The 27,669-nt window shown below is 42.1% G+C and overlaps 2 long non-coding RNA genes across 2 annotated transcripts in view; one reads left to right on the top strand and one right to left on the bottom strand.

Annotated features, from left to right (window-relative positions):
- LOC143677039 (uncharacterized) overlaps window positions 1–24,954 on the top strand; it is a 133,816-nt gene extending 108,862 nt beyond the window's left edge. The window contains exons 2-3 of the long non-coding RNA XR_013172358.1: window positions 4,950–5,069; window positions 24,799–24,954. This is a non-coding gene — a long non-coding RNA (uncharacterized LOC143677039). The remainder of the gene's footprint in view (window positions 1–4,949; window positions 5,070–24,798) is intronic.
- On the bottom strand, window positions 260–26,258 carry LOC143677038 (uncharacterized). Its single transcript, XR_013172357.1, has 3 exons — window positions 26,187–26,258; window positions 2,998–3,082; window positions 260–514 (listed from the first exon to the last, which is right to left on the bottom strand). It is a non-coding gene; the product is annotated as an uncharacterized LOC143677038 (long non-coding RNA).
- Between the last annotated feature and the right edge of the window lie 1,411 nt (window positions 26,259–27,669).

The following is a 27,669-nucleotide window of genomic DNA, read 5'->3' as shown; positions in this document are numbered from 1 at the left end:
GGAGTAAGTTTACCTGAAGGAGAGAATAGAAGAAAGTCCAAGCTCCCCAACTTTTAAAAACTGTAAAATGTTAAAACAAAGATGCTCCAGTTTGAAAAAAATAAGTTAATCCTATTTACATGTGAGGCAAGGGAGTATCAGTAAAGAAATTCGCTGAGTAGTTTTTTAAGGAATGAAAGTCAGAGTTTTTTAAAGCCTGAGGGTGGGGATTACATGATGGTTATGCTAATGCAGAATTGAAAATGCAGAATTGGGTAGAATAGATTGATTTCATATATCTATACACATTTAGTTAAAATAAGTTCCCTTGTTCATCGCTCTGGAGGAAGTCTTCAGTTTGGTCCGGTGAGAGTCTGCTGTTCTGGGGCCACTTGAAATTCATGGTCATTGATCATCTTCAATTGACTAGAACCTCTGTGATGAAACACTTTATTTGGTTGTGAAATCTTCTAGGCAAGTTCTGCTGGAAAGTGGAGAATTTTCCTTTTGTACAATCTGGAAAAATCAGGAGAATCTGTCAAAGAAAAGAAAAAAGAATTGCTAGTGGAGTAGGATGCAACCAAGGATTTTTTAGGAATCAAGAGGTAAGGAAAGGTTCCATGAAGCTGGAGGGATCAGCTGGATGGAATCCTGTTGATCTAATAACATATGGATGGAGACTTCCCCATCGTATCTGCAACTTGGGAGTCACTAGTGACACTGAGAAGTGTGATTCCAATTGAGTGGTAAAGATAATCTTGACCTTACTGAGTTTTAAGAGGAAGTGGGAGGTGAGAAAGTCAGACATAGAAACATAGACAAGTCCTTTAAGAGATTTTGCTGTAAAGGAGAGAAGAAGAGTGGGACAATGTGTCAAGAATGTGGGGGTTCAAGGAGGTCTTCGTTTTAAGATGAAACTGAGTTGATAAAGAGAAAAAATTGCTGAGAGAAAAAGGGAACAATCACAAGAACAAATTCCTTGAGAGGGGATGTGATTAACACCTAAACAGAGAGGCTGGCACTACTTGATAATACTTAAGAGTATGGATGACTCATCCGTTACAACAGGAGAGATAGAGAATATTGGCACTGATACCTGTAAGTCAATAGATTTCCTGTTATTTTCTCAATGAAATGAGATCAAGGTCATTAACTGAGAATGTGGTGGAATGAGAGGAATTGGAAGTTTGAGGAGTAAGAGAAAATATGCAGTTGTCATTCTGGAGTGAGGGAGGGTTGAATTGAGCAGCTGCGGAATTCAGTAGAATTGTTGGGCAGTCCTGAGGGCTCCGCTGAGGTTTACGGTCATAAATTAAAGTGAGACTTGTCAGCATTGTTGGAATTGTTCCCTCAGCCACATTCAACCTCTGGAGTAGAAGAGGCAGAGTCAGCTAAAACTGCTGGAAATTTCTTCAGGACAGTTTTGAAGGAGGGGAGAGGCAAAGGAGTTGAGGTTGCAAGTAGGATGATGATTACTGTGATGGACCCAGGATTCAAAGCTGCAGGCATGGAGGGTGATGCTCAGTGAAAAAGTAGTAGTGTCAAAAGGTTGGGAGTTTTACTCTGCATTTACATCCTGTGGCATCTGGAAATTACTCAGCATATCTCCAGAAGAAGATTAAAGGATCTTGTTTGTAGCCAATCTACAATGCCCTCAGTCCAGAGAGCACTTCTTTACTTTTCTCTCCTCAGGTGGTCTTTCAGCCATCACTTATCTGCTCCTCCTCCACCTCCTCCTCTCCCACCTCCTTTCCTCTCTTCTCTTTTCTCTCAGGGCCCCACATTCACCCCCGTTGAGCCAGCAGGTCTTAATTTACATCTTCACCCTACTAACCCATGTTGGTTTGTTGTTTCCAGCTCACTTCACCCTGGTTCCTTACATTTTTGGAAAAAAGCACCAAAAAGATAAACCTTTCCCTCACTTAAATGGATTGCTTTTGTGGCATCCCTTCTATTTATGCAAGAAAATGCCCTTCCTACCAGGAGTGAGGATGCGAAGGGATAAGGAGTGTGAAGGATACAGAAAGCCTCTTCACTCTGCACTTGTGAAATTCAGAAGTACTTTCTTTTTTGTATTTTAAATTTGCTACCTATTCTAATGAACTTGAAGTAGAGCTCATTTATAACGCAGTGCTTCATATTTAAACAACTTCCTGCATGTAGGCTGAATTTTTCTTCATCATTATCTTACCTAGTAATGAGAACCAACCTTTTAACCTTTGCTCAACCCCTCTTTTGGCTTCCCAGCTGTCATCCAGCTAATCACTGTACCCATCACCCTCCGAGGAACTAGGTTGGGACGCAGGTCAGCCCAGCCTTCTTGGCATAAATGCTAAGAATTTCTGTAAGACAGGATAAAACTTTCTGGCTTCTTTTCAGTACTTAAGTTAGAAGAAGCCAACCAATTTATTGGCAATTTGGGATATAAAACACTTTAAGCTTATGTCTTCAAGGAGGATCGACAATGATACCCAAAGCTCCTTCTGGGTCATGACTCAGCCCTGGAAACTCTTCCTTTTGAATGGTTTCAATTTTTTTTTGTCCCTGAATATATTACCTGGCCCTAATCCATATTAGAAGTCATCTACCACTCTGTGCCCACTCACAGATTCATAAGTGTTTCCTGAAGTTTAGGCCCATCTGCTTGGTGCTTCACATACAGGAAGAAGTGAATACCACTTCCAAAGTATAAGATTAAGAAAATGACATCACTTGGAAACAGGAAGATATAGCCTAGGCTTGGTCTTCCTGTCACTTCAAAATTATTTAAAATTTGAGCTAAGTGATGACTCAGGCATAAAGATGCCAATTTATAGTCACACAGGGATCATTGCAGAGAGTTGGTTATCAGAGTCTCCCCAAGTCCTTCATATGATGCCCCACTCTGGAGCATAATCACTGATTACCTCTGACTTTAGCTGTTGCCATGTGAGGGTCCCACCAGGTGCCATGGAAAGCCCAGGACCGCTATGTGCTACTTCTTGGTGGAAGGAGCATGGGCTTTAGCATTGGACTGACCTGGTCTGTTGACTTGCTGATCTCCTGCTACTGCTGTATGGCCTGAGTCAAGGGATCAAACCTCACTAAGCCACATTTTCCTCTGCTGCAAAATGAGGACAAACAATAGTACTTATTATTATGGTCATTGTAAAAAAGTGAATGAAATTATACATTCAAAGCACTTAGCATAGTGCCTGGCATACATGTGCTCTAAACATATTATTAATTTAAAAAATTCTAATAAACTCAACCCTGCTCCTAAGTAGACCTGCATGATCCTGGACATCATGCCTCTGAGCCATGCTGTCCATCTATAAAACAGAGCAGTTGTGAGTGTGAGAGTCACTATCATAGCTCCTGACACCGTTCAGCACATCGTCTCCTCTGTGCCATTTTGTAGAAATACTAACAGGATGTATCTGGGCACTGACCAATTCAGTTCTGATCTCTTCAGATCAGACATGGGAGAAAAGCTAGAAACTCTCTCTTGGTACCCAGGAATCAACACATGCAACTCATTTTTGGAAGGCAGAGACAAGAAAGTTTCTTTTGGGAAGGAGACCATGCAATGCCCATCCTGTTCTAGTTGCAAGTGGCATATGGTCCTATGGTCAGCTTTACCCAAGCACAGTAACTGCAGTTAAAACAGAAGAGGTGTCTGGAGGTAACAGGGTGCCATGGCCACCCAGGACAGCAATTTGCTTAGAGTTTGTGAAATGGAATTTATAGAGAAGGCAATGGGAGCTGGGGAGCAGGGCCTAGAGGAGTGGGTGCTGGAGGTGATGTGGAAGAGACTGCCAAGCACATGGGCTGGAAAAAGGTTGCTGCTTTGTATTCTTATTCCTTCTCCTCCACTATGCCAGGTCACTTCAAGTTGTTTTAATAGTTACTGTTAGAGTAGCATCCCAGCCCACTCATAGTAGAATGTGGCCTTTTGGTGCCGAATGAACCCAAGTTCAGTACCTGATTCCATCACTTACCCTCCTGAGCCTCAGTTGTATCTGTAAATGAAATGATAATGTCTGTCTTGGAGAGTCACTGTGACTACCATGTGAGGTTAACTGGGTCCAGCACAGTACTTGGACATGGCAGAAGAAATTCTAGTTTTATTCTTTCCCACATCCTCTCACTCACTCTTGGTACACATCTATCTATTAAACAGAACTGGTTGTTAAACCCTTTCTTTTTTTTAACAGAAAATGCCTTGCCTGCCATAGTGCATTAGCAAATAGTGAGTTGGGGAATTTCTGGGGAGAACTGCGTAAGAGCTTGCAGTGTGTTTTCATTTGATTTGTAGATATATCGTAATTACTTTTCACCACACAGAACCCACTTGAGGTACTGTTAAGGACAGAAATAATTCTGCTTTTGCTGCTTTTTTTCTCAACCTTTCTTTCTCTCATGCAAATCAGAAACATTACTCCTTTGCAGCTCTCTGGCCTCTTGGCTATGGGAAAACCTGAAGTCACCTAGCTTACCCCCACCCCCCAAAAACAAACATAATTGTCAAGATCTCATAACTTGTGAGTGCAATTTCAGCCCTCTCATTGATAAGGCAATAACCCAAGCAAACAACATTAGATGAAGTTACAAGTCTGAACATAAAGGAGAGATGGAAGCATTATTTGATGAGTTGAATCAAAGTTCTCTATAAAGTTGCACAGTTTCTTATGGCTGAATTGAATTTGGGTAGAGCTATTAGAACAAGCCTTGTTTCTAGTTTATATCCCAGACATCTCACAAGGCATGGCCTTAGTCACAGCACTCAGACTTCTTAGATCTGGCTACCCTTGGTCAGTCTATTATTGGCCTGGTCTCATTTTCCTCATCTTTTCAATGGATGTCATGAAAGCCATTTATGAACTTTCTTTATAATCAATATTGAGTGACAGCTAAAAAACATATCCTAAGCACATGGCTCAGTACTGTCTTTTTCTTTCTTGTTTTCTTTTTTTTTTTTAACACTCCAGGTCACAGCTCTTTGGAGTCACCAACAAACATGCATTCTCCTCCTCCTGGCTCTTTCGCGTGGAATCTTACCTGGATAATGAAAGATTCCTTCCCTTTCCTGTCTCATCGCAGCCGATATGGTAAGTGTTTTTGATTGTTATTTGGGATGTACCATGTCCTTTTCATAATTAAGAAGGTTGTGATATCAGCTTATGAATCGACTCTCCAGGGATCCCTCAGCCCCTATGCCCAGAGACAGTCCTTCTGTGTCCTCTGACTTCCACCCAGGCCTGGCCTCTCTGCTCTGACAGCTTCCCTCTGTAAGCTGGAGGAGGCCAAGGGCTTTACTGCCACCCACTGCTGCCCCCCATAGAGTGTGGTCTTCCTGGCATCAACCTCACCAGCCATTAGGTGTCAATGATTATTGCGTTTGATCATGGCTCCCTAGTAGAGGGGTCTAACCCACAAGTGATTCTAACGATGATGGTCTCTTGAAGGGATTGTTATTATGAAGGTCCTTTGTCTTCCAGGTCCTCTCACATGACTGTGTCCTTAGTTATTATTTCAGCTCATCTGATTCTGTAACAACCTTGGAGGAAGGGAGGCCCGGTCTCATTCCATTTTCAAGATGTAGAAACTGAGCTTTTCTAAGATCACACAGAGAGGGTTTTCCAACAACAAAGAGAATTCTTCCTTTAAGCACTTTTTTTTCTTAGCCTTTTTCAATCGCCCTACTAGATCCACGTTCCTATTTACATGGTATAGAATTCCACATTCTGCCCCATGCTAAAAACTCATGGAGGCTGGACCTCTGTAGAGGCTGCTGTGCTTCCAGGTGGGCATCTTTCTCTGAATGCCTCTAGAGTGAACCTCACTAGGGCGGGAACTGTACTGTGTTTGCCCACCACTTCATCCATTCATGGAAGGCACTCCCAATAACTTGTGGAAGAATGAATGAATGCAGAAGCCTCCAGGGATGGAACTCACTCTTCAGATGCAATTCAATTAACTATTTATGGACAGCACTGAGTTCTAAATCCCCTCTGGGCATATTTAGCTATTTCTGTTTGTCTCTGTCCTTGTGCCTAAGCAATTTAAAATACATCTAACCAAGATTTTCTATGCACTATATGGAAAAACTCACAATTTAATGCCTGCTATCCCTCATTAATATGCGGTTAGTCTTGGTTCAGACTGTGTACTTTTAATTTCAAGCCAAAAGCAAATGCATCAAAAGCTCTAGGGCACTTTAGGATTATGGTATATGCTGGCATCTTTCTTGTTATGCCAAGGCATCCAACTAGAAGCAGATCATTGGTAGTCATCAGGAGATTCCAGATAAGAATTATTTCTCAATTTTATTTAAGCCAGGCACAGCATATCATCATATGATAAGGGGAAGTATCTATAAATAATTGAAATCTGGCCACTTGTATTGTCATTACTTTGTAAGTAGATTTTTGATAAAACTGGTCAGCCTTCGGATAACATTTTTGAGTTTGCTCTCAAGTTATTCAGTATATCCAGAGGATAACAACCTTTATAGAATGCAGGATATCCAAAAAAGGTAGGCCTACCTCCTGAATACCTAGAGAGCAATGCGTGTGCTTCCTGGGAAGCATCCTGAAGAGTTTGCTGGTTGAAAAGAGAAAACCATGGGACCTTACCAAGCTGGTGTGCCCTGCTTGTCCCCGATGAATCTACTTACTCTCCCTGAGCTTTACTTTCTTTATCTGTAAAATGAGGGTGTAGTGGACTGCCCCCTTCGGAAAAAGGAGTACACTTGGATGCTTTCCAAGATCCTTTGTCAATTCTATTTGTGACCTGGAATCCTCATGATTTCCCTTTTGGAGAGAAGAGGACCCAAACTATTGGCCAGATATTACCCAAATGCTATATAAGGATGCCGAAGTCAGCACTGTTATCAGTATTTATTTTCGTGGAAGAGAAGAACTGATTCTTGATTGGTATATCATTGCCTAAGAGTGGTGGTAGCATCAGAGCCTACCCATCTTCCTACCATATTGAATTCATCTAAGACTCAACAAGAGTTCTCCCTATCTTATGTGCCTAGCCCTGTGTCAGATGCTGCAGGCCATGCAAAGATAAGTAACAGCCCCCCCACCAACTTCCACACCTACCCACCTCCTCCACCCCCCCACCCTGCCCGTAAGACTTTCCCAGGCTTTCTCAGCACCAGTAGGCCAAGTAAATAATTCTATAGGCAGTCATCTATGCCATGTGGTCTGACCTTGGGAGCATGGAGGTTAGGCACTTGTCCCAATAGCCATTGCAGAGCAAAGTGGAGGCAGAGTTAAGGCCATGACTTCTACCTCCATAAAAATGTTTGTGGGGCTCAACTTACATGTCTCTAAGAACCAAAGAGGCTATCATGCTCATGGGTGATAAATCCGTACCTTTCGACTGCTGTGAAAGACATTTTAAGAAATGTTAACAACTTCATTAATTTTAAGGCCTCAAACTTAGGCAGAGAAATTTGATGGGAAAATTGCTGCCCGAAGGGACAGTTCTTTAGATGGTGGAAGGAACCAAGCCTCAGCCTGTTGGTGCGGGACTTCAGTGCTGGAGCTCAGTGCTTGGCTGCTTGTTCTCACTGCATCCTATTAGGGGACGGGGTAAGGGGGAGGGCAAAATGAGTAATGAGAGTAGGGATCAGTAGCCCAATGCAGGCATCATGATGGACAGGGGCAGGCCGGTCCGAGCTTGCAAGCTGTCCAGTTCTGAATTGAGTATGGCTTTCTCCTTACCAGTGTTTTATGAGAAGAGATGAGGTGGAGAGAGGCTAATAAGATTTACTCACCCCCAGCCTATAATTATCTGCTTGAGGAAAAAGTTTGACCTACCTTTTTGAAGCCACCCCATATTTCTTCTAATTTACGTTGGGACCTTTTATGTTGTGTAAGATATATTCTCTTCAGTGGCATTTGGTATCAGATTCCAGTTCTTTCTTGTCTCTTGTCTTAAATGATGGGGGCTCACTAATGCCATCATTGACAAGCAGGGAGCTGCCCATCCTCCCCCCAGGCTTTGAAGGGAGGACATCTAAAGAAAGAGGTTTTGTTTCCCCTCCTTTCATCATCAGTTCTGACGTTTTAAGACTTATTTATAAGCTTGACTAAAGGATTGAGCTTTAACTACCTACCCAGATAAAAATCTTTTCTGCCCAGCAGCATCAGGTGCTGAAAGACTGAGGCCATTTGAGGGTTTTGAAAGGGAGTTTTGATCACCTTGATTTCTCAAGTATGGAAACAGACCATATCCTTCCCAGCTGTAATTCGTACTCATACGTTCGGGGCATGAGAGACTTTGGACCAACGTTTTAAACAGAGTGACCAGAGTCTGCCCCCAGTGAGAAGGAGAAGGACATTTTGCATTTATTAAAAAAGTAAAAAAGTGTGACACTTTGCAAAACTCTTACACACCCATTTTTCTCATTTATGTGCTGTTATGAAATGGTGAGATGGAGGAAGATTATCTTATGACCCATTTTTATAAAAATGTTTGAAGGCCAAAGAAGTTTCTTAGTGTAATCTCAAGTTTTGGAGCAGGTGAGCAGTTAGAAAAGAATGATCCAAGATTTTTTTACTTCAAATTGGGTGCTTTTTCTATCATATCACAAAGTTATTTCAAAGATGTACTCTCTCTCCTGGTCTTGGACTGAATGAGCAAGCAGGCCAATGTCCAAATCTCGGGCAGCTATAGGACCAAGACATGATGTCCACAAATTGGCACTATCCAAGGAAGACCCCCCAGTGCTGTGGGTGGTCTTGTCCTTCCCCCTGTCTCTTCTTCCACCATGGACTGTGGCCCTTCATCCTTCCAGCCCTCCAAGGTCCTGAACGCTGGGAAAGAAACATTCTTCCCTACATACTAACATTACAGCATAATAATGCATTGATGGACTTGAATTAAAAGTTCTACTAGAACTTTGTCTTTCAGGTCTGTGGGGAACCATCCAATTTCGGGGCTGGTGCCTTTGGAGAAAATGAAAAATTAGGCTTTTTAATTACTTTCTCTTCCACCATTACCACCAACAGGCTGTTAATGTATCAATATCTTTGATTGAAAAGACTGGGCAAATTAAATATATCTCTCTTAAAAACAAAACAACCCAACCTACCACAGAATCAAAAATCAAAAGCAAAAAGGCCCTCCAGCTTGTTGTGGGATTTACTTCATAGTTCTGGCAGGAAGTCAGTTTGATCACATTTCTGAAAGTACATATTTAATGTGGCTGGCCGTGATCAGCCATTCACGCCCTCAGGAGGCTGGCATCAGTGAAAAGCAGCAACCAGCTCCTTTGTGGACATTGTCAGGGCTGAAAGCTTTCCTACCAAGTCCCCTGCCCTTGACCAGCCCTTTTCGTGTTCTGTTCCCAGCCCTCCTCCACCGAGCTAGGGAGTCTGTTCTTTCTTAGCTCATGCCTTCATATTTATATGTACAACATGGTCATCAAAAGGTTTCTGGAAGCCTTCACTGACAAAGCCAAGTCCCAAAGGGGATAGCAAGCAGGGAGTCATACATGATAGAGGCACAGGCAGCATTTGTCACCTTGAGAACTGCTGGCATGCTGGGTAGATGAATTCAATCCACGGAAATTAAATATAAAGCTGTTGGCTTAGGTGTTTTGATCAGGGGCATTTTAAAAATGTTCCATTTGGTGATTTACATTTAAAAAGAAGATACATAAAGCCATCTAATAAATACCACCTCCAAAGAAAGAGAATGATTTATCTCTGAGTTAGTTGCAGAAAGGAGAAGTAGAATGGAAGAAGTCAAAATAAAAGATAATGTGAGAAAGAATTACCAATCAACACTAAGTTAGGAAAAACAAATTGAAAGATATTGGCTCAAAACAATTATCACAGTTAGAGAGGGAAAGACATGGAGAAAAGAGAAAGAGAGGTAGATAAGGGGACAGAGTCAGAGGCAGACACAAAGAGACAGAATTGGGAAGATCTAAAAACTTACTCGTCGGTATCTGGCCTCCTTTACATTTATTTTTTCAATTGCTAATGTTTTCAGCTCTCACACCTGGGCAGGGAGCTCTCTAATGCTTGTTCCAGTCTTAACGTCTGTACTTTCCTGCATTTCTACCTTAGTGTGCCTCCAGCCACAGAGAATGGGAGAATGGGCATAAACAATCATTGAGCACCAACTATAAGCCTCCTAGTTTTGCTCTAGTCATGTCAGTGGTAAAGATAAATAGGGCATGCTCCTCCCCCTCAAAGAGATCTCATGGAAGGGTAAACATGTCTGCTTTGTGGCAAGTGTGGTAACTAAGGCATGTACTAAGTGCCCTGGAGTACAGAGGGAGGGCCTATTAGTTCTATAGAGGACTTAGGAAGACATACTGGAGATGGGGACAGCTGAGCTGGGCCTTGGACTCCAGGGAATACCAGGACCAGTGGGAAGAACATTCTAGATAGAGAGAATGAAGATGCAAAGGCATTTCAAGGAACAGGTAAGTCCTTTGACACAGAGTACAGAGGACCTGGAAGGAAGCAGCAGGAATGAAACTGGAGAAACAGAGAAACAAACTCTGGGGTGTGCTCAGAGTTTGAACATGATCTTACATGTGAAACATAGATGGGAAAAGGAAAGGCAGGAAATAAATCTGGAAAAATTCTGGGTATAAGTGAATACAATTCAGTTGTCTATTCAGTAGAGTCCAATTTGGGAAAGTGAATGGATGCAGATGCCATTAACTGAAATAGAGAAGGGGGGAAACATTTGGCAAAGAGAGGTGGTAGCATCAAAGGGGAGAGGAGAAGATGGGTCCTTCAGCACATCCAGGAAAAGATGTCCAGTAGAGAGTTATGAATTCAGGTCTTGGTTTTGAGGGGACACCTGTGATTGAGGGTCATTGGCATACAGATTGTGATCAAAGCTGATGATTGGAGCATGCAGATCCAGAGAACACTCAGAATGTTGCTTTAAGAGGTAAACAGAGGAAGAGCATGACAAAGAGTCTGAGATGGTAGAAAAGGAGAGGTAAGAGAAGAACCAGAAGTTGGTATAGCCTTAGAAGCCAAGGGAATAAAGAATTCTGAAAGGAAGGGACTCATCAACAATGTTAAAGCTGATGAGAGACAAAGTAGGACAAGGACTATAAGAGAAGCTCTTTCATCACCCTGGTAAATAAATACCTTTTATGTTTTACATCATCCCTCCCTTCCCCTGTTTTCTTACTTATTCCAGTTTTCCCCACCTAGTTCCCTTTCCTTCCCTTGAATCTGTCTACCCAAAGCCTACTTGCTCCATCTTGTAATGATAAGATGAGTCCTTACCTACACCAACAGACTGAGCCTTACTTGAGTACTGTAGAGTGGCTACACTGGTATTTCTTTCTCCTTGCAATTTTTTGATGGTTTCAGATACACTGGTATGAGATCATCCCTCTCTTGAAATTTGAGATTCTGATTTGTAAAAGGAATGGTTTTATACTGAGTATCCCAACTTTTCTAAGAATCCCATGGGACAATGCCTATCCTCACAGAACCTGGGGCTTTCCTGCTGTTTCATTTCAACTAAATAACTTTCCTAGTTTGTATTTCATTCCCTTTGTGGGCCCATGTGTAAGCTAGGTCACCTGATAAAGCAGTCATGCATGAGTCTAATGTACCCTAAGGGGAGCAGAGAAGATGTTAAATGTCACTTTTATCTTTCTTTCTTTTTAACTCCATCCCTCCCTTCCTCCCTCCCTTTCTTTTCTCTCCTTCTCCCTTTCTTTCTCTCCTGCCTCTTTCTCTTTTACCTTCATTTGTCCAATGAGTGTGTACAACTTGCCAATCTCTTTGCCCCTGCCCAGATAGAGAATCTAGTCTAGTCTACTTTTATCACAGATCTAACGTGGACCCAAACATTCATCTGGAAAGTGCTTCTTAATAACAGTTTTATGGCTGTGTGGTATGTATGTGTACTGTACCCAACATTCCAATTAGTCTTGAGGAGAATCTCTCTGGGTCTGAAAGCCATCAATGTCTAATAGGTTTACTTTGGAAATAAAGCTTCTCAGGTTTAGCAAAGACATAGTATGCCTGTTAGATTTCATAGAACTTCTTTCTGAAGACCACAAAGCAAGCATTCACACCTAGTAGCTGGTGACCACAGTAAACCCCAACTTAGAATACCTACCTGGGAGGTTGTGGACCTCTCTTATCACCATTCTCTCACTGAAGAAGGTTATATAATGTCTTTCCATAGCACTTTGCACTTTTGATGTCACATTTTTCCTTGTGTCTTAGCTATTTGTGTCCCTGTATCATCACGCTTCCTCAACTGTAAACTCCTAGAGGTCAAGGAATCCATATCTTGTTCCCTTCTGCATCCACATTACTTCTCAGTACTTTGCATTCAGTTGGGATCTCAGTAACTGTACACTACCTGGAAGTGCAATATTTGCTGAACAATTCAAGGTACATGCTCAGAGCAGACTCGGGTCTCTCAAGTCCCAAATGGGAGCTTCTCAGTGTCTGAGGTTCTCAGGTTTAGTAGAAGGTAGAATCATTCCCACCTGCCCTCTCATTTCTGAAGTCATGTTAATTGGTTTCGGGAAAGAAATGGGTCTGAGGGGAGAACAGTTCCTGGGCTAGACGGTAGACGTACGTTGGTTTAGAATTCAAAGCTGTGATTTTAACTACTTTGGGCAGGCTTAGTTTTTTCTCTTCTCAATCTAAAAAAGCATATTCAGCAGACATGAACTGAGGAATTTTTTGTTTTGACAGCTTTGGGACATCTGAGACATTGTATACAGAGCATTTCCAACCAGCCTAGAAAGACATGTGTCTAAAACATATGCAGGAAAATGACTGATCAAGAGGGAGAAAAATGAGAGGAAATCCTCTTAAAATGAAATGTTTTGTCAAGAGTAACTTCAGTTGCAAAATTTTATGTCAGAAGAGACCTCAGATTAACAGGGCTTTAACCAGCCCATTCAGGTAGATGACTAGAATAATTTCATCTGTGGAAAATTCATAGAAATTGTAAGCTGTTCGGGCCCACAGCGGCTGGTCAGATAGGTTATCTTGTAGATGAGGGAACTAAGGCCTAGAGAAGTTACTGATTTGCCTGGGGCAAGAGGCAAAGCTGAAATTCAAACCCAGGCTGTCTGCTGGGCAAAGCCGTTACTAGGCCCTCTCTAGCAGAGGCACATGTCTGTGCCCAAAGAGTTTCCTCATCTGTCAGTTCACTCTATTGCTTTACTCCTCTCATCACTTCCATACTTTTTGTCTCTGTCAGTCCACAAGGATTGTGCTGCCTTGAGGATTGCTTTAGTGTGGGGACAATACCATGCTGGGGTGGTGAACCCATGGCCAGCCTCAGTCCAGCCACCTCTTGATCACCAGGAGAGCTTCTGAAAAACAGGATTCTGAGTGCCTGCATTGTAGGATGAGGTTTGGGAACCATCAGTCTTTAGTTCACCTGTTCATTGCCTGTTTAAATCAAGTACATTGCCTTGTCTGCTGGTTTGAAGCTATTATATACCCCAGAGCAGCCATATTTTAATACTGATCCAATCTTGGGGGGCAGCTGTTTCTTTTAATCCTGATTCAGTACTGTAGGGTGGAAGCTTTTGATCAGATTATTTCACAGTTAAGTGCCACACCCACAATTGGTGAAGATGTGGCTCCACCCATTCAGGGTGGTTCTTTGTTAGTTTACTGGAGCCCTTTAAAAGAGGAAACATTCTGGTGAGAGCTCAGAGCTGAGCAGATGTGGGCACTTGGAGAACAGTTGCTTCAGAGCTGACAGAGCCAACATGAGACCCAGACATTTGGAGATGCAGGGACTAGCAGAGGTTGCCATGTGCCTTCCCATGAGATGCTAAGCAGTCAAAACCCAGAGTTGTGTCCCAGAGGAGCTAAGGGAAGGCCCACAGATGCCAAGTGAGGAACCCCTACAAGAAACACAGGCTGAAAGTAATGGAGCCCGGGAGCAAGTGGCCAGCAGATGCCAGCCACATGCCTTCCCACTTGACAGAGGTGTTCCAGATGGCATTGGCCTTTTCTTGAGTGAAGGTAACCTCTTGTTGGTGCCTTAGTTTGGACATTTTCCTAGCACTGAACTGTAAAGTTGTAACTTATTTAATTCCCTTTTTAAAAGCTGTTCCATTTCTGGTATATTGCTTTCCGGCAGCATTAGCAAACTAATACACCTTTTTTAAGACAAGCGGTCTTCCAGCCTCTGTCTGAAGGCAAGAGGGAAATGGAGGGAAAATCTCAATTTGGGATCTGAGACATGGAATTCTCAGCTCTGATTCTTATGGATTTTATTCCTTAAGCCAGCGACCCCCTCTCTTTGGTTCTGTTTGCCCTCTGTAAAATGGGAACAATCATGATTCCGTTGAAAGCATCCTTATGAAAACTGACTACAAGAACAGATGTTTATGTGCCTGGAGAGCAGGTGCTACACTAAAGCTTCTTGAAGAAGAATGAGACGTTCCAATACCAGTGAGAGGCTGACAACCTGGGTTTGGGTAATATGGCTCTATTTGCTAGAAGACTTGCCAGAGCTTTTATCCCAAATACCACACAATGGGTTGATTAAAGAACAGGATGCAGGTTTGCTTTCCTCATAGAGTCGGTAGAGTTCTGGTACTGGCTTGCTGTAGTCGTCAGGGTTCCTTGTCTTGAATCCCTGCCTCATGCCACATGGCTATGTCCTCTCCTCTCTCTTTTGAACTCCCACTGGCTTCCCACTTCTGGCTCTTTATAGATAATCCTGTAATCTACAGGAATCTAGGTTAAGACTCACCCTCATTCAGTCGGACCACAACTTAACTAAACATAACGTCTTTAAGAGGTCCTATTTACAATGGGTTCCTACTCACACAGACAGAGACTAAGATTAAGATCATGTTTAAATTGGATTACATTGTTCAGTCTATTACACACACCCCTGTGGATTCCTAGTTTTTCCCTCTGGAACCTACAAGTATTTCATCCTTAACCATGATACTCTGAATGGAGATTTAGTCCCATGCAGTCAGTTTAAAGTTCATGAATCTACCTGGAATAGCCTACTACCTCCTTACTAAATATTTATCATCTGTCAAAATGCTTTCATCAATTCAAGACACAGCCCAGAAGTTGTCTTTTCTGTGGGCCTCTGGTTCTCTCAGGCAGAGAGTTCCCCTGTTCTGTGCCTCATGGCAAAGTGGGTCTCACTGCTGTCTGCTTACCAGAAGAGTTAGGTGTAGATAAGCCCATCTCCCCCACTAGACTGGGAGCCCTTGGAGGGGAGAGAACTCATTTCCTTCAGCCCAGTCTCTCCAGTACTACACAGAGTCTGCACGAGGCCCACGCTAGGGCATCCCAGTGTCTGCCTTTTTTTTCAGATCTGCATCAAGGAGGACCCTCAGGTTTACCTACAACATAGAAGACCTTCACCGTCAGAGTCAGAATAGTAAGTAGGAGGGGCCATTTCCCATATCTGAGCCTCCTCCCTGCTGTGATGGACACTGCTCTCTACCTTGTGGCTTGGGGAATGATCCCATTTGAATGGACATCATGCTGAAAAGTTGTAAGAACTCCAACGGCTTTCACCAGGCCCTCTGAAACCTGCTTGACTATACTAGAGATTCTTTCCAGGGAGAATACCACCCCCCACCCTCCTTCCTACCCCACACACATGTTGCATGAATGCTTCATGCAGACAACTTGTTGGGAAGTCCAACCTAGGTTCTGGTTGTAACCTTCTCACACCTCTATGTGCCATGCTATGGCACCTTGACCAAGAGGCTTCAATTTTCCTACATGGACTTTAGAATACTTGAAATTTTAATTATTTTCAATTTTCTGCTTGGTTTGAAGACCAGAGTCCTATTTCTTCAATCAGTAACATTGTTATGGCCACAGATTAGAGAAATGAGAATGAAGCTTTCTGTGGCTATTTCCGGCAATTGTAGGTATGTGCACATACCTTCCCTTCCAAGGCTGTCTTCTGAGGCTGTGCTTATATAATTGATTGATTGAAGGAGACTTGGCCCTTTTCACTGCAGCTTGATTATAAGTGAGCTAAACAGATGTCTCGAATTGGGTGATTGGTCCCTAGATGCATTCTAGGGAACAGGCCAATGGGAGGAAGTGAGTGATTTCAGTTCTGGGGTCCCATGACAAATGAATAGTGGTTATGGGTGGGAGCAGACAGGGGCCAGGTTTGATACTTAGTCTTATAAAGTAAGTGGCCAGATGTTGGTGGCAGGTGGTGGATTAATATCAAAGAAGCTAAGTGCCCCTTTAGGAGATAATTCAGAAAAGGGGAGTAGATGTTCCTAATTATCTGAGCCTGGACTGGATGGAAGTCAGGACTCCTGGATCCCTGTTGACCATCTGGCAAAAGCCACATTCACAAGCTTGTTTTGGCCATCTGCTCAAAAGGGACAATTAGTTTTGGAATGGTAGAGATAGAAAAAACCTTAGAATCATTTTATTCCACCACTTCATTTTTTTTTGATGAGGAAATGGAGGCCCATGAAGGTCACATGACTTGCTTGAAGACATCACAGAGCTAAGGCTAGAACCAGAGCTCCTGACTTGAAGTCCAGTGTAACTTCACTTCCAAAAGGAAGCATTATCCATGGGTCAAAAAGCAAAGATTGGGTAAGGAACACACATTTTTAATTCATCCCCTTTTGTTTCATCCCTCCAGCCATGACAAAGCTTGGCATCTTTGTTAAAAATAACAGAGATGTTATTTTTAGTTAAGTTGTGGTCCAACTGAATGAGGGTGAGTCTTAACCTAGATTCCTGTAGATTACAGGATTATCTATAAAGAGCCAGAAGTGGGAAGTCAGTGGGACTGACTTTGTGCCTTTAGTGCTGGACACTTCCCCTTTATCTTGCCTCTGCTATGGCTGGCCCTGGAGCTCCCTGATGAATAACAGTGAAGACCACCATCATATAATAAACCCAAACTCTGTGTGAATCACCACACTAGGTATCTGACATATACTTGCATTTAATTCTCTCTTTGGCAATTCCCTGAGGTGGTCCCAACTTTAATCCTCACTTTACAGATGAAAAATTTGAGGCACAGGGGATTAGATAATTTATCCTAATAGACACAGCCAGTAAAGGACGGAGCAAAGATTTCACCTTGGGAGGCCTGACCCAGTGCAGGATCTATACTCTTAATTACTGCCTACCCTCCTACCCCCCAAATACCCTGGTGCTGCCCTGAGATTTTGACAGAGCAAGTGGAGGAAAATACCTATTCTAATTAGCTTCAGAGTCCTCCAAGGTCAAGTTAGTTTAGTTCATCCTCAGGTTCCTGCTGATAAATCAGAGGCAAAGTGATGTGTTCGGCATCACAGGGCCGAAGTAATAAAAACATAGTGTATATAGTATCATGGTTAAGAAAGTACTTCCACATTCATCAGCTTATTTGATCATCACAGCAGGTAGTATTATTAACATCATCATCCTCATCATCACCATCACTAGTATAATTATCCCTGTTTATGCATGAGGAAACCAAGACTCAAATGGTTAAGTGAACTGCCCCAAATCACCAGGCTAATTGGTCTAGAGCTGGGAGAATTTCCAAGAATTCTCTGGTGATCTTTCAAACCCTTTACCCCTAATCCAATGCTTTCCCTTACCCTGTTCTCATGGAAGCTTCTGGCCTGTGAACAGACCTGTAGCTCATCAGCAGGGAGTTTCTAGCAACCATCAAAAAGCAGTTTGTTGGCAGAAGAGTAGATGTAGGATGAGAGAAGCCAGAGAGCCTTATTGAAGATTAGTTGAACCATTGAATCATTGAAAGATATTTGAAACCTAGCCATGGATGTATTTGCTAGTTTATTCCAGAAAAACACAATCTGGATTTTTGAGAATTTTCATAATTGTTTAAGGTATTCTTTTTGTTTGTGTATTATCCACAGCCTTGTATAACACTTTTACTACTTGTTTTGGTTTGCTAATGCTGACAAAGTGCAAGCTACCAGAAATGGACTGGCTTTTAATAATGGGGATTTATTAGCTTATAAGTTTATAATGATAAGACCATGAAAATGTCTCAATTAAGTCATCAACAAGATGATACCTTCTCTGAAGACTGGTTACTGGCAAGCTTGGGCCCCTCTTTCCGATAGCAAGGTACATGGTGATCTCTTCTGGTCCTTCTCTTCCAAATTTTGTTGCTTCTAGCTTCTGGCTTTAGTGGCTTCCTCTCTTAGCTTCTGTGGGTGTGTCCTTTTCTGTCAGCTTCTCTGGGTTTTTTTCCATGAACATCTCTTCTCTTTTATCCTCTTATAAAGGAATCCAGCAAGATGATTAAGAATGCACCTTGAATAAGGTGGTTTACATCTCAATTGAGATAACCTAATCAACATTTCCCACCCATAATAGGTCTACACTTACAGGAATGGATTAATTTAAGAACATACTTTCCTATGGTTTATAAAGCCTCCAAACCATCACAATGTTGCCACTACTCATAAGGACAAAATCACAGGAGTAGGGATTGGGTTTTAGTACAAATTCTGCATCTCACCCATTTTGCATCCTTTGGCAAGACCCATCAGGTCTTTTTGACCCTAAAGCTCTAAGATTGGGAAGTTCTCATAATTCTTTTGAGAAGAAGTTCCTTTGAGCTGGGTATAGTCCTTAAGGATGGGTGGTGTCTGTAGAATTCCAGTTCCCAGAGCTCTATTTAATAAGCTGTAGCATCAAACATGGATGCCTGAAAGGCCAACTGTAAGTGAATTGCTGCATCTGCATGAAGAGTCTGGTCTTTGCGTTGTTCTTTATTGAATACACAAATCAGGTTTGTCAGGAATACATTAACACTTGTATATTGCATCAATGAAGCAATCCAGCCTCAACTTAAATGTGCCCATAAGTCAAGCCTGAGGAGGTAAGGAGTGGTGGTTCAGTGACTCTGATATTCAGCCTGACCCAGGCCTGGGGCTGCCTGAGGGGATGGCATCCAGAAAGGTGTCTGTGGGCAGGAGAAACACCATCACAGTGTCAAAAAGATCCTCTGACCTGTGGCAGGATCCTAGACAAGTTGGTCCCTTATCTGAGTCTCAGTTTTCTCACCTATCCAGTGGGAGAAATGGTTTCAGATTCTAATAGCCTCTGACTCTGAATACCACCTATGACCCAGAGACACCAGCCTTACCCTTCTACAGCAGGATACTAAGGACAAGGTCTTCTGCCACCACCCCCTTCAGGCTGCAGGTTGGAACAGCCTGCATAAGTATAATTTCCTATGATAAACAGGGAGATATATTCAAGAAGCGGCGGCTAGTCAGATTCCAATTCGGCTAATGTGTGAATCCATTGAGGCTTTCTCCAATCTCTGTGGACCTGTCCTGAACAACAGATATCCAAAGAATCCTTGCCCACTTCAGTGCCCTCATCTGGACCCCTTAGTCCTGCCCATGAAACACAGCAGATAACCTGAGTGATATCAGGGAACCTAGCCATGAGCTTTGAGCCCTGGGCTTTCCTGCATGTGCAGCCTTTGTGCCCTGAACCACATACGCACTGGGAACAAAGACTTGAGCCTTAGAAACATTTACTCTGACTTAAGCCAAAGGCTGGGGCAACCCAGGTCAGACTTTAGAAAGGGGGTATCAGGGCTTTCCTTCCATACCTGCCCTGACTCTGGCTTAGCCCTGCCTGTCCCCCTGTGGGTCCAGCTCCTTTCCCGCCTCACTGCAGTCTTGGATCCTATTCATGTCTTTGACTCTTAATGACTCTGCTCTGCTGACTTTTCAATTCACAGTTCCTTGTGTGTGAGATACTGAGATCAAGGCCTCAGTTGTCATGGGGTAGGAACAGGACAGTGAAAGCTCAATCAGTCACTTCTTACCTGAGTAAACTCAGCTATGGCATCACCCTTTTAGGAATAAGAATATAGCCTGCTTCATTCGGGCTAAATAAGATAACAATGTAAGGTATCTGGAATGATGGCTGGCCCACAGTTAAGCTCCAGTAAATGCTATCAATTGTTACTAACATACTTCCCACTGGCCTCCACGGAGGTCCTCCCCATGGGTTTTAGGCTTTTATATAAACACAACACCTAGTGCTGCCAAAGACTAGAATATAAGTTAGACTCCAGCTTCACTTCTGAAACACTTATAATAAGTGAAAAAATGAAGAGGGGCACAATATTGTGGGGCTGATGAATATGGTCTTCTCTTTCTCTTTTTTTGTGACTCTTCTTACTCTGCAATATTTGCTTCCCAAACTCTTGATGGGTAGATACCAAGACACATCATCCAGTGGGCTCATGTGGACTTGCCCAGAATGGCCACCTTTGTAGGTTTCTCTGGGCAGCTAGGAGCTCACCAACATTGGCAGGGGATTCTTGACAACTAACAGAGGCTACTGGACCTCTAACCTAAACAAACTCACAGTGACTTAGGAAACTAATGGGATGCCCCAGCGTCACAAATCAGGATGCAGGAGGCACAAAGAGCTTTGATCCAAAGTACTCTTATGGAGCCCGAGGTAAGTCTGAATGCAAAGGAGGACTTGGATTTTCTAAGCCCATCTAAAGGGTGTTGCAAGTACACTTGAGGGTCCAGGCTTGAAATGAAGCTCAGATTAGCATCCTAGGCATGGGCCTTGGGATGGCTACTTTTGGCAGTCTCACACATTCCTAGAGCTGGATTTCTATCTCAGGTTCAATGTCAATGTGGGTGGTCATTGCCAACTTCTCAACCAAGGCGTTTTGTTAAGAGAGACTGGGCATCTGTTCTTCCAAAGTCACCATGGATTTTTCTGATCAGCTACCATCACATTCTTATGAATGGCTTCATTTTATATTAGAACAATGTCTTGAAGTTGACTGTTGATGAATTCAGTTTTTGAATGTGACTTATACCCTGGAAGGTTTCAGGATATAGGCACAAGCTGATAAAAATGTACCAGCACACACACACACACACACACACACACACACACACGCACACTGGAATAGTCATCCATAAAACTGGCCTGAGTTTTAAATCTGTCAGAGACTTGAGGTAAACCAGGTCCCCAAGTGAGTGTGATGCATATTCAGCTTCTTTCCAGGAGAACTACCTGGAGAATCTGCTTCCAGGGATGGCAACAAGCCATTGTTTAGGGTTATCAGGGCCTTGGTGGAGGCAGGCAGAATGCAGGTGACTGATATCTGCAGGTGTGGTTGTTGTGGCCCAGGATGAACTCTATAGAATCTTGACCTTAAGAGATGGAGGACACCGTGGAGGGTGTGTACTTCAGTTTTTTTTATCATTTTTCAAATGCAGAAAACCAAGCATAGATATGGGAACAGAATGCTGAGATTCCAAGCCTGGAACCCATCCTCATTGCTCTGCCAAAGCCCTTTGTATTCACAGCACTTGACATTCCTCTCAATAGGTGAACCATTTCCAGAAGATTCCATCACTTTATCTTTCTTCCTTAATATAAGTGATAAGAAAGGGTGTAGCAGTTATTTCAACTACGTGTTCAGCAGGTTCTAGAATATGTGACATTTTCTAATGGAAGTTTTCAATGGCCAGCTTCTCAGGCTAAAATGGGTACCTGCAGTAAGGTTGAGATCTTTAGGCCTTTTTGATGTAAACAGTCACTTTACAAAGTGGGCCTGATGTTCAAGAAATATGTCTGTCCTCTTAGGATAGTGGTGAAGCCTTTGCAGATATGAAAACATTGCAGACAAGCTATAACACTCTATAGTTTTCTTATACATTACTTAATTTAACCTATTGGCCCTGGATTGAGATGCTGAGGCTCTGGAGGAGTAAATAAAACAACAACAAAAACACCTGGATCTTCAGCCATTATCTACCTCTGGGTCACATTCTGTTTCTGCCTCAGGTTAGCTCTTTTGTCTTTGGGTAAGTACTGTAAACTCTCTGAGCTTCAGTTTCTTCATCTATAGAGAGTTGATGACATCATCTACTTCTCAATAATGTCCTGAAGATTAAATATGATGATGTAATAAATACTCTAGCACAGTCCCTATAGCACAGTAAATGCTACTTCCCACTCCTTTTTCTGGGGTATGGACTTGCCATTACTTTCCAACTGCCTAAGGCTGAGCACTTCATCAAAGCACTCCGTCCCTCTGAGTCCATCTGTAAAATAGATTCTACAGTCCTCACCGCTCTGGGACAGTCAGAAGAGGGTTAATGAGAGAGATTCAAGAAGCATCCTAGTTTAGTATAATAGCAAAGGCCCAAGGGAAATAAGATTTCACTTGGTACTGTTAGAGGTTGGTCAAGAGAAGGAGAGAAATCTGTATCCCAATGTTTTATAAGCAATTAAATCAGAGTGTAGAAAAGCCAATTCACTTTCACCCGAAATGAGTGGTGATGTAAATTCCATTCCTATTTAAAACCAGAGAGTATGGCATTGACAGCTAACAGGAGGCTGCCTCTAAGCAAGAATTTCAAACGAGCCCATTTAATAATTGAGATATTTGCATAGTCTGTTTCATTAGGCAGGGTCTGGTCCAGTCACAGACAACTGTCAGACCCTCCAAAGCTCAAAAATCCTTGGATTGGTTATGCTCGGTGCTACAATTGCATATTCTATCATTTGTTTGTCTCAAATGCACACAGGTGCTTTTGCCAGGCAATGTCTGAGCTGGCTTTCCACACCTCTCTTCAAATAGAAATAAGACCTCTTTAACTGAAAGAGAATAATCAAGATAGAGGGTGATTCAGAATTTGAAGCTTGGAGAAAGCTATCAACAGTTGCCAAGGTGAAGATGGAGGTGACCCGTAGCTTTTTCTCCTACCTTCTGATTTGTTCATCCAATAATTTAGATGGGTGTTTTTGACCCATGTTAAATGGCTATACCTTTCCTTGTGTAGACCATTTGGCTTTGCTAAGTGCAAAATGTTGGACCTGTTTTCTCCTTGTTTTCTGCTATCAAAACCAAGTGCCTTGCAAGCAAGTCTTTAAGATTTAGGCAGCCTACAATTCATGGACACCAAGGCATAGTAGCAGCTCAGCACCCAGAGGCAGATAGAAAAAGTCTTCAAGGCTGATAAAATATGTAGGAAGCAAGTGGCATGTCAACTCAAACAAGGCAAGATCTACCCATTTCAGCTTGCCATTATAAAGGTGAATTGTTTGAAATGCGAAAGGGCGAGTGGTATTAACCTTAGGACCATAAGGATGGCAGTTCCAGGAGAGCAGCCGGGAAGCATAAATCTCTACCAGCAGAGAAGCAGAAAGATACTTAATAGAAGTGTAATTGAAGGATTTTTTCCCTCCCCTAAACTCAGATAGTTTGGCTGGTGTTGATGGGAATTATTTTACCCCCACTCCAGGGCAGGGCCAGCTGCCTATGGTGAGATTAAAGGACAATACAATGACCTGCTTCCCGTACTGAAATCGGCCCCTCCTCTCTGCTACATTCTGAAATTTCCAACACTGGACTTGATTGGAGATCAAGGTAGCAGTAGCTCCATAAGCAGCTGTTAAAACACACACATGTTAATTGGGAGTTAGCACCCATTAGCACTTCCACACAGATTAATTTATCAAATTAGCTGTACTCCTTCTGAGAGCAAGGACTTTAGAATCTTACGAAAGTTAAATCAGAAAAGAATTTTTGAAAACATATGATCTAGGTCTTATTTGAAGAAATTGAGGCTACTTCAAGGTCACCAGCAAATTAGTGGCAGAGTAGTATTGGAACCCAGGTATCACTGTGGAGTCATCTAGTCTAAAACCCTAGTTTTGCAGTTGAGGAAGCCAAGCTATACCCATGAGAAGCAACTGCCAAGCCTGGACTCAAACCCAATCTTTCCTATTCCCAGGCCATGATTCTCTCTTCTCTGTCATATCATCTCCCTCATCATGTCCCCATGGCAGAGGGGAGAGTATGAAGTAAGAGGTGCTGAAAAATCTACTTTTGGGCACATATTCTGTGAATCCATTAGCAAGCACTGAGAGCCCGGTGCAAAGTACCTCAGCCACTTCAGATAACAGACAATGCATAAGGAAGGGAAAAGGGAAGGTGAAGGGCCTGTGTACACTGAAAGTAGGCAAACCTGGAATAAGCTGGATAGTGGATGATCCTCCCAAAGAAGTAAATAAAATGCCCCAGGGCCTCTTTCTGCCTCCCTTCTCTCTTCTCATCCAGCAAACTTTCCCTTTCCCTCCTACTTCCCTTCTGCTAGAGAGAATAAACCCTGGTTGGCCATCATGGCCTTGACCCTGTTCTGGAGGGAGAGTTGAAGGTCCGACCATAGGGCTGAGAAAGCAGGATTGTGAGTAAAACTTCAGTCCCCTTTGACCTTTCTCCTCTCAGTCACACAGGGCAGGACCTGACGAGGATTTCCTGAGCATCAACTATGGACCAAGCTAATATATATGTATATATATATACATATATATTAGAGAGAGAACACATGATCCCACTGGTTCTTATAGCAAACTTGGAGATAGTTATCATCATCCCTTTTGTACAAGTGAGGAAATTTAGAGTCAGAGAGATTAATGTTCTCGCCTGAAGTCACTAATGGTAACTTGCAGAGCCAGATTTAGGTTCAGACCTGTCTGCGAAGCCCAGCTCTATAGGCTTGACCGCAGGCCCTCTCCTTGGCACATTCTACTCCCAGAAAGCCCAGGTTCTCTCTCTGGGGTTCTCTGAGGGCACTGCCCATAATCTGGGTTATGAAAGGCGCACGCTTTACCCTTTAGCCCCTTTCCAACACTGTGGAGTGCAGCCACAGGTACAATTGCGGACTCGCCAGCACTGGACAGAGTGAAGGTGGTCGATGGCAGGAGGCCAGTCCACTGCAGTGGAGGTGGATGGGATTGGAAGGCCAGCTGTGGGGACCAGCTGTGGAAACCCACTTCCTCTATTGACCCTTGGCTGTCATTGCAGGTCTGGAGTGCAGCTTTGACTTCCCCTGCGAGCTGGAGTACTCCCCTCCGCTGCACGGCCATGGGAACCACAGCTGGTCCTGGCGCCGCGTCCCCTCGGAGGAGGCCTCTCAGATGGACCTGCTGGACGGGCCCGAGGCAGAGCGTTCTAAGGAGATGCCCAGAGGTAAGGGACAAGGCACTGGACAGAGTCTTGGATGGGCCAGGACCGGGCTGAGATGACTCTTTCTCTTTGGAACCTTGAGACTTCCCCACCCCTGCTCTGCTCCATTTCCCTTGAGCAGCTGCTTGATGTCTGTCTGTCTCTCCATGTCTTCTTGGGCCATACAAGGAAAGGGAGTATGAAAACCCAAGTCCAAGATCAGCCTAATACTTTTACCCTTTTACCAAATAATGGAAATTGAATTTCATTACTCTTTTTCATGTATCTTTCCCAATGTAAAATACAGTAGAAAATGCTGTCTATTTGGAATTGTTTTGTCAGATAAAATATAGGGCACCCAATTAAATTTGAATTTTAGATGAGCACGTAATTTTGGAACATACACTAAAAATTATTCAGATTATACTAAAACTTAAAGTTTAATTTGCCATCCTATGTTTAGAGAAGTTGTGGGTTTATGAAACAGTCATGCATAGGATTCCCAGATACCACCCCACCATGTGGAACATTTGTTACAGTCGATGACAACACTTTTTTATAGTTGCACTATTCTTTTTCATTTTTACTTTATTTTTTCATTTCATTAAACATTATTTGTATCATTAAGTGGAGCAAGTAATACATGTACATGGTTTAAAATGTGAACAAAAATGTACAAAACGATATAAAGTGAAAATAAGCTCCCCCTCTTTTCTATATCCAGGTTCCCTGGTTTCCTTTTTGATTAATTACTGTTATCAGTTTTTCCTTTGAGATATTAATTAAAAGAAAACACCACATAAATATCCCATAATCTCAACAAAAATGGTAGCATCCTCTACGCAGTGTTTGGTACTTTCCTTGGCATCCCACTTTTTAGAAATAATGAAATTTTAGCAATCCTTTTCTGATGGACTGTACTATTTTTTTTAATAGTAGTTACCTTTGTTCCAGTACATGAAAGATTATTAAAATCATATTATTAGCTATTGTCCATAATTTACATTGGGTGTGTTTTTTCCCCATATATCACTCAATTATTAACACCTTGTATTAGTATCGTATATTTGTTATAAATCATGAAAGAACGTTCTTATACTTGTACTGCTGACTACAGTCCATTGTCTGCAATACAGTTCACTGTGTTGTGTAGTCCTGTACTTTATCTTTGAATTATTATTCTAGTAATATATACATATATGTAGTAATATATGCATCCTAAAGTGTCCCCTTTTAACCACACTTACCAATATAGTACAGTGTTCTTGATTACTCACAATAATGTGCTACCAGCACCACCATCCATTTCCAAACCTTTACCATCAACCTAGAGATGCTGTACAAGTTAAGCATCACTCCCTATTCTCTAACCCCACTCTATCACCTGGTAACCTGTGTTCTAGATTCTAGAGCTGTAAGTTTGCTTATTGTAATTCATTTCCATGTTAGAGAGATCATATAATACTTGTCCTTTTGATTCTGGCTTATTTCACTCACCATAATGTCCTTAACGTTCATCTGTGTTGTTGCATGCATCAGGAGATCGTTCCTTTTTATGGCTTAGTAATATTCTGTTGTATGGATATATCACATTTTGTTTATCCATTCATAAGTCAATGGACACTTGTGCTACTTACATCTTTTGGCAATAGTGGATAATGCCACAGTGAACATTGGTGTGAAAATATCTGTTCAAGGTCCTATTTTCACTTCTTTTCTGTATATAACTAGCAGGATTGCCAGATCATATGGTAATTCTATACTTAACTTCCTGAGGAACTGCCAAACTGTCTTCTACAGTGCTGCATCATTTTATATTCCCACCAGCAATGAATGAGTGTTCCAATTTCCCTATAATCTCTCCTACACTTGCAGTTTTGTTTGTTTAATAGTAACCATTCTAGTGGGTGCGAAATTATATCTCGTGGTTTTATTTGCATTTCTCTAATAGCTAGTGATGTTGAGTATCTTTTCATGTACTTTTTTTAGCCATTTGTATTTCTATTTTGTAGAAATGTCTATCTAAGTCTTTTGCCCATTTTTAAATTGGGCAGTCTTTTTATTGTTGAGTAGTCAGATTTCTTTATACATTTAGGATAATAAATCCTTGTCAGATATGTTGCTTCTAAATATTTTCTCCTATTTAGTAGATTGTCTTTTCACTTTTGTGAAAGTTCCTTGGTGCACAAAAATTTTAAATTTTGAGGCAGTCCCATTTACCTGTTTTTTCTTTCATTGCTTGTGTTTGTAAAGTCTAAAACTGTTGGCTACCACAATATCTTGAAGATGCTTCCCCACATTTTCTTCTATGAGTTTTAAAGCCTAGGTTCTTATATTTAGGACTCTGATCCATTTTGAGTTAATTTTTTATATGGTGTGAGATAAGGGTCCTCTTTTATTCTTTTACATATTGGTATCTAGTTCTCCCAGCACCATTTATTGAAGAGACTATTCTTTCCCAATTAAGTTTATTTGGCAGCCTTGTAAAAAATCAATGTGCCATAGATGTGAGGGTCTATTTATGAATCCTCAATTTGATTTCATTGCTCAATTTATCTATCCTTATACCATTACCAAGCTCTTTTGACCCGTTGACCAGTGTAGCTTTGTAATATGCTTTAAAGTCAGGAAATGTGAGTCCTCCAACTTCACTCTTCCCTTTAAAGATGTTTTTTGCTATTTAGGGCCTTTACTTTCCCAAATAAATTTGACAATTGGCTTTTCCATCTT

The sequence above is a fragment of the Tamandua tetradactyla genome, chromosome 3 (assembly GCF_023851605.1).
Source record: "Tamandua tetradactyla isolate mTamTet1 chromosome 3, mTamTet1.pri, whole genome shotgun sequence".
Taxonomy (NCBI): domain Eukaryota; kingdom Metazoa; phylum Chordata; class Mammalia; order Pilosa; family Myrmecophagidae; genus Tamandua; species Tamandua tetradactyla.
This window is presented reverse-complemented; position numbering and strand designations above follow the sequence as displayed.